Below are 12965 nucleotides of genomic sequence, written 5' to 3' on the forward strand. Positions count from 1 at the left end.
GACGCACTCTCCATGCTTTGCAAAGCCCCAAAAGGGGGCGGGTTTTTACCGAAATGTGATTTTTCCTTTTCCGCCACTTTTCTTTTTTTTGTGATTTTCAATGAAGAAGGTGGGCGTCGTACACGTGGAGCATGACTTGGTTTTAGGAATGTCCACGTGGACCAATTAAAGGTTGAAAAGTATTGGCGGGAAAAACCTTCACTCGAGATTCCCCGAGGGTGCTGGATTGGATGGCTGTAAATGGTGGAGAATTTCTAGCCGTTGAGATATTTCAAAATCAAGGGTCACGGAGTTGCCCCAAAACGTGACGTGTAGGGTGCCTGAAAGTAGGGCAACCCTGAAAATTTAAGATGTGGGTCAGTGGATTGATAATTATGAGATATGTTAAGTACGCGTGTGGGATTCCAGTGACAATTTTAATGAGCTGAGTGTGAGGGATGGCAATGGATCGTGGAAAAACAAACGGGCCCCACCCCACCCCACCTCGCTCCTTTTGGACAGGTGATGGAGGACATGAAGCAGGGATGGAGATTAAAATCCAAACCCTTGCAGGAATGGAGGTCCAGATTTTGAGACTGGGTGGGGGTGGAGACCTTATCCCCGGTACCAGTCCACTGCCATCGCTACTGAGGGCATGCGGGTAGGAGACCTGAACGAGTTTTTGAGAGAGAGTGTGTGTATTAGGTAGGGCTAGACAATGGGCTGGCCGGGCCTGGTTAAGCCCGATTCGTTGATCAGCTGGGTAGAGTTTATGCCCGTTTCGGGTCGTGCCCGGTCTAATGCAAAACTCAGAGCCCGCCCTTAGGCACATGAGCTTAATTAGGGCTGGGTTGCAAGTCATCGCATTTAAAAAACATTTCTCATTTGTTTCTTGAAATTCATATGCTGTTTTAGCAAAAGTTTTAAAAATGCAAACGAATAGATGGGATCCAAGATGGATTCATTTTTTGAATCACATGACTCGATTTGAATATATATATATATATATATATATATATATATATATCCCACTGGCTGCCCTGACCCGGCCCGTGATTTTTTCTGGTTGGGTTTAAGTTCAGTTCGGGTCGGGCCTTCTTCCAAAAACTAGGCCCAAGCCCGACCCATCAAGGCCACACCGCTGGCCACGCAGCCGATGTCTGGCCCTAGTTTTAGGGGGGAGTTTGTTTCATCCTCTTTCTAGTGAAAGAAGCCCTCTTTCATAAGAAAGATATCGTTTTTCTCACAAAAGGTGAAACGAACGCACCCATAAAAAGCAGCCGGTGGGGCCCACTCATTAAATGCAAAATTCCCCCGTTTCTTATGAAAATGTAATCACCTCCCTCTATGGTTATACAATTTGCCACCTAAGCGACCTTTCCATGGGAAAGTGCCTTCCCTTGGTGAGTTGTTCAACTTATTGTTTGCAACCAGCCACATAAATGACTAAAGGCTACAGGATATTTGGAAGAATGGCGGTACAAATGGATTGGATTTGGTTGGACCTCCTGTCCAAATCTGATGCATTATTCTTCGATGTGGATCTCAAAATATGACTTGAATGTATCTTCGGACTGGATTCAAACTTACAAGAACTTTTCTCTAATTCGATACACCTTCTGTCGGATCTACATTTGCATCTGAATCAAAATCCAAGCCGCTTGTAGGTTTTCTTTTCTTTTTTTGTTTCTTTTATCGAATGAAATTGGCTGGACATTCAACTCTACTAAGTGCTAACATCCGACAAGGGTGTAGCTTGGATACAAATTTAGATTCAAACGTGACACCAAAATCAGTTTTGGATTGGTACCGGATCTTGACCCAGTTACAATCAGATCTATTATAAGAGAAACCATATCCAGATCCTATAATGATTACATGAACCAGACTCAGACCTTATCCGCTAAAATAATATTTTTATCGTTTTTACATTGAAAATTTGTGGCTCTTAATCAAAACTCGGGTCTGGTATGTAATTTTACAAACCATACCTGTCTCCATATATGAATCAGGCCTTTCGGGTCTGACCCAGAGTCTAATCGGACCTTCTTATTTATCACCAACGGGTCGGGCCGGGTAAAACCCATCCCATTGACACCCGTACAAGAATGACTCAAGTGGGATCAGAGAGGGACCAGTTAGCAAATTCCTTAATGGTTCTTGTCCAACAATTTGCACGTTTAACTAGGGGTATAAGATTTACAGGAATAGGTCGTCGTCAGACCCTTGCCCTACGTACCTCAGTTTGGATCCAGATCAGGACTTGAGTAAGAGTCTGACCCGCATCCAACTGGAGCCTGACAAGTTTTCAGTTCCACAAAGGTACTCATGCAGTTGAACAGTTTGATACTTTAAGCTTTTGTGAGCAACTAGAAAAAAGCTGTAACATATCAGATCACCAAGTACTTTTACTTCTACAGTTCTGCTCATACACTCCACCTAAAAAATTAGTAAAATATTGTAAAGCAAACAATTCCACAAAATTTTCTAAGTTGGTGTGTCTCTCTCCCTCCATATATATAGGGCCACCATAATATGTTTAACTAGAAATATACGTGAACTAGGCATTTCCCATTTATTTTTGTGCAAATTTGACATCACAGATGTGTTCGGCACAGTCTATTTGCTAGGAATCGATTGTTATAGTGTCTTTTTGACAAAAAAATAGAAATTTTGAATGCTTGGATTTATGAAAATTCGAAGCCATTGATTTTCAAGCCTTAAAAGATCTTGATTATGCATCATAATTAGATCCAAGATTCTGTTAGTGTAAAATCAAGCATGTAGATCACATCTGTATAGTAAAATTTAAGAAAAAAATAAACATGTTAACATATTCTAGTGTCCATACATATATATAAAATTTGAATAGAGAGAGAGAGAGTATCCCTTAAATAGTCGTATCCCCTGAATTGTCTTGAACGGCTTTAGAGGATAAGTTTTGGGTGTTTTGCTTAATCAAAAGATATGAATATACTTTCTACAGCTTACTAAAGTGTATTAGGAAAGTGATTGAAAAACAACTGCTTATATTGCATCAAAACATGATGAAATCAATATCAAGGTTTCTCATTAAAAATTGATTCAATTCGATTTCAACAAATAAGCAATGATGAAGACTTATATAGGCTAGGACTAACTGAAAAGTATATACTGCGGTTTAGTATATAAATTGTTTAGGAGCTACTCGTTACTCTCCCTCTCTCTAGAGAGAGAGAGCAAATAAAGGCAATGGTAAAATAAATTTTGAAGTTGACGTGTATAACAGCATCACGTGGCATTCATGCAATGAAATTAAGTCTGTAAAAGAGAAGCAACATTGCCTGACCTGTTTCTTTTTTAGAATAAAGATCAGCTACCTTAGTGATGTGACTATTAATATAATATTATTAATAATGTTATAAATCGCATCCTATGTGCTTGCACTAATTCATGGACAGTTTGCTTTTCCATGCAACATGCATGTATGCACACACACATAGACACATACATACATAAAGATGTATACATTTGGGGTAGATCCCAACTCTCTGACTTTGGAAAACATCAGATCTGAGAGACTGAATTTTCAACTTCAAATCCTAGTAAGGTAGCCTAGGTTCAGAGGACCACGTTTCTTTACTGAAAATATCAGTCATTCAAAGGGTTAGAGCTTGACCAAGAAAGTTAGATCCAGTCCATCGAGTTTGTTTGACTTGGTTTCTTTATGAAAGGCTCAGCACACTACAAGAAATCTGTGGATTAGCGATGGTCATAATCCGTCGCTAATCCATCATAAATCCATCGCTAAAAGGTTTAGTGACAAATTAGCGAGAGATAACTTTCATCGCAAGTTCCTAATCGCTAATTAGCGACGAAAAATATATGTCGCTACTTTCATCGCTAATTTATGATGAATTAGCGAATGCCATGATTCATCACAAGGTCGTCGTTAATCCACAGAGATTTGGTTTTGCGACAGATACAAATCCGTTGCTATTATAGCGACGAAATTCCGATGGATTACAATCCATCGCAAAACTTCGACCGATTCAGTTTTCTGACTGATAAATATCTGTCCTTAATCCATCGCTAAATTGGAGGCCGATACTAATTAGCAACGTCGCTAATCCGTCGCAAAAAATAAAAAAATTTGTTTGAAATATAAATATTAGAAAAAATTTCTCGGTATAGAATTTATATATCCTGTGTATAAAAAACAAAATACACATAAAAAATACATATACAAAGCAGCTGAAACAATTTATCGATCCACTATAATCCTCGCCAAGTTCTAATTATTTACAAGTGAATATTTACAAAGACTTTCTTTTGAAACAACAAGAAGGTATAACAAATTCAACACATGAATCTAATCATCGCCAAGATTCTGAGCATCATTTTCTTCATTGTCTCAATTGTTATGACAATGAAGCCGTATACAATAATTCAAGTACAAGGTTTTGATAATGAACAAGTGAATCAACTGCATTTCAACTAAGGCAATGGAGAAAGATGACAAGAATTGAAGAATTCTATGAACAATCTATGAAGACTAGTGTGCAAATGTAAAATCCATTAAATGTCTTAGATTCTTGTAAGAGCCTTACTTAGAGTGCATATTTCGATTGTATTTCACCTAAAAAGTCTTTAAAAAAACTTTTCTAAAAGAACCCTTCATGAAAATCATTTTAGAAAACTTTTTACTTAATTTTCCATGTTTATTAGTCGACCAATAGACTCACCAGTTGACCAACTTTCTCGCGCCAAATTTTCTAAGCAAAATATCATTTTTGTCAAATTAGTCGACTGAAGGTTTTATTAGCCGACCGGACAGAACATGTGTTTTCAGAAAATTTAGCAGCAGTCGACCGAAGGTTTTATAAGTCGACCAGACAGAACATGTATTTTCAGAAAATTTTAGCAGCAGTCGACTGAAAAAAAATTCAGTCTACTGATGATATTATCAGTCGACTAACATTTTTCTTTAGTCGACTAAGTTTCAAAACTTCAGATTTTCAAATGGCTATGATAAACACATTAGTCGATCGACGATAACTGTCAGTCTGCTAATATTTGATTTCAGTCGACTAACTATTGTTCCAGTCGACTAATTTTGTCATTTTTCTGTAACTTTTAAAAGTGTCTTTTTATTTTTCAAACGTTTTGATCGTTCAAAATGGACTTTTTTGACACCCTTTCATACCCTCAACATATGAAATCTTTTAACTATAAATATGAGTGCATTTCACGCTCAAAAACATCGAATCTAATCGAATTACAAAGATCAAAATCTTTGTTTTTCACTCCTATTCATTAAAGTATTTGTTTTCTCACTCACTTGATATTTTTACTCCAGTTTTTTACTCAAATTCTTTTAAGAGACAGTAAATTAGTGAGTTGAGTATTTTAACAACTTCAAAAGCCAATTACATTCCATTTGCATTCATAAGAAAGGCTTGTAGGTTTATTGTAAGTTGCTTACTTATATTTTTCTGTAAAAGGAAATGACTCCTTGGTCTAAAGGAGTTGTTTGCTTTCAGTAGGTTTGTTACTGAAAGTTGGACCGGATTTGGTCTGTATATTCTTGTGGTTACACAAGGTTGATAGTGGAAATCTCAAGCGGGTTTTGCTTGGGGACTGAATGTAGGTCTGGAAGACCGAACCAGGATAAATTCTTGCGTTCTTTGTGTGATTGCTTTGCAAATTTCAAAATCCGTTATAATTCCAAAGACGATATTTAAAAGCACTATTCACCCCCCTCTAGTGCTCGTTGCCTCGATCTTATAGCACTTTCATTTGGTATCAAAGCAAGGTTAGCTATATTTTGATTTGACCATCATCTAGCATGGCAACAACATCATCTCAACACAAAGAAGGATGCTCCTCTGTTCGTCCTCCTCTCTTCGATGGAATAAACTATGGATACTAAAAAGTAAGAATGACAATATTCCTACAATCCATGGATCTCAAAATTTGGAGAGTTGTTTCAGAAAAGTACCAAATGCCAACAACTGATTTAAACCAATGGACCGATGAAGAAAAGAAGACTACTTTACTTAATGCCAAATATATGAATGCATTGTATTGTGTCGTTGACAAGGTAGAGTTCAATCGCATTTCTCAATCCTCTACAACAAATGAAATATGGATACTCTTCTCGTTACTCATAAAGGTACGTCAAAGGTAAAGGAATCTAAGATTGCTTCTTTGGTTTATAAATTCGAATTATTTAAAATGAAGCAAAATGAATCTATATCGGACATGGTAACAAGAATCACTGATATTACTAATACTCTCAAATCCCTTGGGAAAGAATATTTGCAAGTGGATTTAGTTAGAAAAATTATAAGGTGTTTAACTCCTGAATGAGAGAGAAAGACCACATCTATAGAGGAAGCCAATGATTTAAATAACCTTTCTCTTGAAGACTTAGTTGGTAATTTGATGGCATATGAAGTTCAACTTCAAGATAGACAAGAAGAAGAACCCAAGAAGAAATCTCTTGCTTTTAAGGTCACTTCTGACTCTTAAGATTCAAAAGAAGATAAAAATATTGCCCTCATCACAAGGCAATTCAAAAGATTCATCAAAAAGGGAAGATTTCAAAGAAAGGTAAAGAAAACAGATTCTTCTAATCCTAATGAAGTCAAGTGCTTTAACTGCAAAAATGCAGGACACATCAAGAAAGATTGTTCTCTTCTCAAAATCAAGCCCAAGGACTAATTTAAGAAAAAAAAGGCATTTCAAGCAAGTTGGGATGATAGTAACTCCTCTTCCGATGAAGAATCAAATGAAGAAGCCGCCAACATGTGCTTTGTAGCACAAGAAAACTCAGTGAGTCAATTTGAGTATGATGATTTATTAGAAGCATTTAAGGATTTATATACTAAATTTAAGAGTCTAAGTTCTAAAAATAAATAGTTAAAAACTGAAAATTCAACTCTTGACTCACAAAACAAAATGTTACTTTAAGAGATAGAAGATCTCAAGAAGGAAAACTCTTGTCAAGCATTTGAGATAAAAGAAATTGGAATTAGAACCAATCTCTTTCAAGATGAAATAACAAGTCTAAAAGAAAAAATAAATGATCTTCTTTCTATAGTGACCAAATTCACTAACGGACAAGAAAATCTAGCAAGACTTCTTGGTTCTCAAAGATGCTCGGTTAACAAAACCGATTTGGGATATAGCTTCTTTGATACTCAAAATAGACCAAACTATATGGTGAAAAATCAAAGACAAAATTCTCAAAGAACTCAATTTTCTAGTTATAATAGAAATGCATCTAATCATGGTACTTATAAAACTTAGAAGCCTAAACATGATTACTCTAGAAATGCTAAATCTTTTTATAAAAAGAATATTTATTCTCAAAGGAAACCAAAATCCAAATGGATATGAGTTCCTAAGACTAACTCTCATGGACCCGAAAATAGAAAGGGGTCAAATACTTTGTCTTCCAATTTTGTTGTAGGTACACAAAATAAGGAGCAAATAGATCTTGGACAACGGTTGTTCCAAACATATGACTGGAAGGCCGGAGTTATTTTCCACCCTCCAAAATAAGGATGGAGGAACCGTCACCTTTGGTGACAATAACAAGAGAAAAGTAATCGGTATTGGTAACATTGGTAATTCAAATTTTCCCTTGATAGAAAATATTCTTTTAGTAGATGGTTATGGCATAAGAGACTTGGACATGTTAACTTTAAATTAATTTCTAAGTTATCCAAGAATGATCTTGTTAGAGGCCTACCTAGAATACCATATAAGAAGGATCATTTATGTAATGCTTGCCAAATGGGTAAAAAAATCAAGAGTTCTTTTAAAGCAAAAGATATAGTTTCAACAAAACGTCCTCTTAAACTTTTACATTTAGATCTATTTGGATCATCTAGAATTCAAAGTTTGAATGGTAGCAAGTATGCTTTTGTTATAGTAGATGATTATTCTCGATTTACTTGGGTGATTTTTCTAAAAAGCAAAAATGGTACTTTTTCTGAATTTTCTAAACTTTATAGAGGAATTACAAATGAAAAATCTACATCTATTATTAAAATTTGTAGTGATCATGGTGGTGAATTTGAAAATGAATCTTTTCTAAAGTTTTGTGATTTACATGGTATATCTCACAACTTTGCTTTTCCTAGAACGGCTCCACAAAATAGAGTTGTTGAAAGAAAGAATAGAACTTTGCAAGAATGTGCTAGAACCATGCTTCAAGATAAAAATTTACCAAAATACTTTTGGGCTGAAGCAATAAATACATGTTATGTTTTAAACTGTGTTCTTATTCGACCAATCTTACATAAAACATGTTTTGAATTATATTATGATCGTATACCAAGATCTCATATTTTAAAACTTTTGGTAGTAAATGCTTCTTGTTAAATACCAAAGATAATCTTGATAAGTTTGATTCAAAATCAGACAAAGCAATATTTCTTGGATATTCTTCTAGAAGTAAAGCTTATTGTGTTTTCAATAAAAAAACATCTTGCATTGAAAAATCTTTACATGTTGCATTTGATGAGAATTGTGAACAAATTATACCTCTAAGCGAAGGAGAAGAAGTCATACTTCAAGGAGAACCTTTGATAGAGAGTACTTCTCAAGAAAATGTTCATCTTCCACCGATTTGGAAAGAAGTTCCCAATCAGCCACATGAACAAATTATTGGAGAAATAAAGAGTGGTGTCCAAACTGGAAGGCAGTTGCAATATTGCAATATATTGCAAATATTGCTTTCATATCTAAAATTGAACCAAAGAATATCAATGAGGCTTGTGATGATGAATTTTGGCTTTTGGCCATGTCTGAAAAACTTAACCAATTTACTATGAATGATGTATGGGATCTAGTTGATAGAAAAAAGGATCATCCGATAATTGAAACAAGATGGGTCTTCCGAAATAAACTGGACGAAAATGACGAAGTCATTGAAAAAAAAGCAAGGCTAGTAGCACAAGGCTATAATCAAGAAGAAGGCATAGATTTTGATGAAACCTATGCACCAGTAACTCGATTGGAGTCAATTCGAATGATGCTTGCTTTTTCTAGTTACATGAATTTTAAGTTATATCAAATTGATGTTAAGAGTGCATTTTTAAATGGACACATCAATGAAGAAGTTTATGTAGAGCAACCTTTAGGTTTTGAAAATGAGAAATATCCAGAAAAAGTCTAAAAATTAAAAAGAGCTTTGTTCGGACTCAAACAAGCACCAAGAGCGTGGTATGAAAGACTACAAAATTTTCTAGAACAATCTGATTTTTCCATTGATTGGGTAGACTCCACTTTATTTATTAAAAATCTTAATTCTGATATTCTTATTGTGCAAATTTATGTTGATGACATAATATTTGGTTCTACTAATGATTCTCTTTGTAAAGAATTTGCTAAAGCTATGCAGGAAGAGTTTGAAATGAGCTTAATGGGTGAACTAAACTACTTTCTTTGACTTCAAAAAAAGCAAACTGAAGAAGGAATCTTCATCAACCAGGCTAAGTATACAAAAGAACTTCTCAAGAGATTTGGGATGGACTCATCAAAATCAAGAAGAAATCCTATGAGAACAACTACTTCTCTTGACAAAGATGAAAATGGTAAAAATGTAGATACTAAGCTCTACAGAGGTATGATCAGATCTCTATTATACTTAGCTGCTAGTCGACCAGATATAATGTTTAGTGTTTGTATATGTGCTAGATTTCAAGCTAATATGAAGGAATCTCACTTAACTGCAGTAAAACAAATTCTTCGATACTTGAAAGATACTTCAAATTTTGGTTTGTTTTACCCAAAATCATCTTTCTTCGATTTAGTTTCCTATAGTGATGCAGATTTTGCAGGAAGCAAATCTGATCGCAAGAGTACTAGTGGAACTTGTCATTTCTTAGGACATTCCTTAGTCTCTTGGTTTAGTAAAAAGCAAAATTCAGTGTCACTCTCCACAACTGAAGTGGAATATATAGCGGCTAGTTTAGCGTGTTCATAAGTACTATGGATGAAACAAACCTTAAAAGATTTTGGTTTGAATTACTCCACAACAACTATTTATTGTGATAACACTAGTGCTGTAAATCTTTCAAAAAATCTTGTTCAACACTCAAGAACTAAGCATATTGAAGTTAGGCATCATTTCTTACGAGATCATGTGTTAAAAATAAATATTTCGTTAAATTTTATACCCACTAATGAACAACATGCCGATATCTTCACTAAACCACTTAAAAATGAAGATTTTATGAGAATTAAGAGAGAACTAGACATTTGCTCATTTTTAGATTTATAAATTTGTTTTTAAAAATGCTATTTTTGAAAATCTCAAAATCACACATTTTTAGTCGACCGATAAAATTCTAGTCGACTGATGTTTTTTTTTTAAATTTTAACTAAAGGGACCCGATACCCCTTGGATTTTTTCACGCCTATGTTTTTTTTTAAGGGACTCGATACCCCTTCATTTTTTTTGTTTAAAAAAATGCACCGTTTCGCTTTTACGCCTGTATGTTTTCCCCTTTTCACAAACAAAACCCTCTCTCTTTCTCCTTTGTCGCTTCCAAAAAAAACCTAGGAGTGCCGGGCGAACTCCCTCTCGTCGAAATCCTCTTGTCGTGACAGGAGACGACGCTTGCGACAATAGCAACAACATCTTCTCACCTGCCATCATCCACTGCGTCACCTCCTGTTCGCCAAACCCTTTATTGCCTCTTCCCTCTTGCTTAAAATTCATGGAAACTTGACTACTCCCGCCAATTGATTTGGCCACTAACAGAGATCGTGCCTATTGTCCATCATATCCTCTCCAGTGTATCAATGGAGCATCATCCGCATCGCACGAAGGCTTCTCCAATTTTTCTTCGGTAGATAGCTACCGTCCTCCACAAACCCTAGGAGATTTTAATCTCTTGCCGAAACCTTCTTGCCGAGAAAAAGTGATTATGCAGCGTTAGCTATCCTCTACAACGCCGGACGACATTTTCCTCTACACCACCAGACATCATTGGAAAGCTGCCATCAACAACGATTCTTTTTGATAGGTGAATCTGTTTCGTTTTTAACAACCATGCCTCGTCAAAAAAGAGCATCCGCACAAGGTTCCTCTCCATCTACACCACAAGCACGTCATGGATTTTCTCTTAGACTACTCAGAAATCCTCTTTTATATGATACTTTTGGATCAATTTCTGCACTTCCTATTTTACCAGGATGAAATGTTCTGTTTTATCTATTTTCTTGTTACAAAATCAGAGAATTATTCATAGGCATTTCACACCTTTTTGACGCTGGTGCAAACCCTCTTTATTATCCTTTACTGATTTATTTGTTTTACACAAATTTATAAATTGATCATGAAACTGAATTTATTTCCTCTCTTGTTCGCAATATTGAAATTGAGTTTTATTCTAAACTTCTTGGACAAATCCTAGATATTCCACCTTCAGAAACTCTTTTCAATACTATTGAACTTAATGATGAAAGAATTTTTGAACAAATTCTTCTTCCCGGTGCACCTCATTGTCCTCCTTTCAAAAAATACCAATCTTCAAACTCGCGCTCGCATTGCTGGAAGAATTTTTGCCCACAATGTTCTACCTAAAACTGGATCTTTTGATTACTATTCCACAGATCTCTCTACGACTCTTTACGTCTTATTTGAAAATATTTCGATAAATTGTTCCAACGTATATTTTACTACTTTGTGAAAAAAAAACCCTTTCTTCCGTATGGATATCTCCTTACACATATTTTCAGATATTTTAAAGTACCCCTAACCAATGAAAAATATATTGAACAAAAAGAGTTCTTTGATCAAACTATTTTTAAACAAATGAAAATCAAATATCTACCTCGTTTAAATTTTGATCAAACTGAACCCTCTGAACCATCACCATCTCCTGTGACACCTTCATCTCAAGCAAAACGAAATAAATTCTCTACTAGTCAAGACAATGATGAAATTTTGCAGCGAATGAAAGCTTTAGAGCTACATCAACACACTTTTCGTGAAGATGTGACTCAACAACTTTCTTCAAGGAGATGATCAAGTAACACTTCTCTTGAACTTTGTTTACTGTCATTACTGAACTTTGATACTTTTTGGGTTGTAATATTTTACACTTGAATTTGCATTTTGGTTATGCTATGCCTACACTTACTCTTTTTTAAAAAAGACATAAATTGCATGAGAAAAAAGAGAAATTATTGGAGAAAAAGAACATGACACATGGAAATTGCATCATGTGAAAGCATTGAAAATTGCATTCATGAAAAAGTTTTAGAAATGCATGAAGTAATGATGGAAATGCAAAACAATCAATATGTGATATATGTGCTTTGATTGTACTAACTTCTTATGTTTTGCAGCATATTGATAGGGGGAGTAAAATCTTTATCTATTTATCTAAATGTTCCATCTTTGACTAGTTTGTCATCATAAAAAAGGGAGAGATTGTTACCACAATAAAGTCATACATGATACTTCAAGTACAAGGTTTTGATGATGAACAAGTGAATCAACTGCATTTCAGCTAAGGCAATGAAGAAAGATGACAAAAATTGAAGAATTTGATGAAGAATCTATGAAGACTAGTATGCAAATGTAAAATCCATTAAATGTCTTAGATTCTTGTAAGAGCCTTACTTAGAGTGCATATTTCGATTGCATTTCACCTAAAAAGTCTTTAGAAAAACTTTTCTAAAAAAATTCTTGAAAATCATTTTAAAAAACTCTTTACTTAGTTTTTCATGTTTATTAGTCGACCAATAGACTCACCAGTCGACCAACTTTTTTCGCACCAAATTTTCTAAGCAAAACATCATTTTTGTCAAATTAGTCGACTGAAGGTTTTATCAGTCGACCGGACAGAACATGTGTTTTCAGAAAATTTAGCAGCAATCAACTGAAGATTTTATCAGCCGATCGGACAAAACATGTGTTTTTAGAAAAATTTAGCAGCAGTCGACTGAAAGATTTTTCAGTCTACTGATGATATTATCAG

Source organism: Nuphar pumila, chromosome 2 (assembly GCF_984573655.1).
Source record: "Nuphar pumila chromosome 2, dmNupPumi1.hap1.1, whole genome shotgun sequence".
In the NCBI taxonomy this organism is placed as follows: domain Eukaryota; kingdom Viridiplantae; phylum Streptophyta; class Magnoliopsida; order Nymphaeales; family Nymphaeaceae; genus Nuphar; species Nuphar pumila.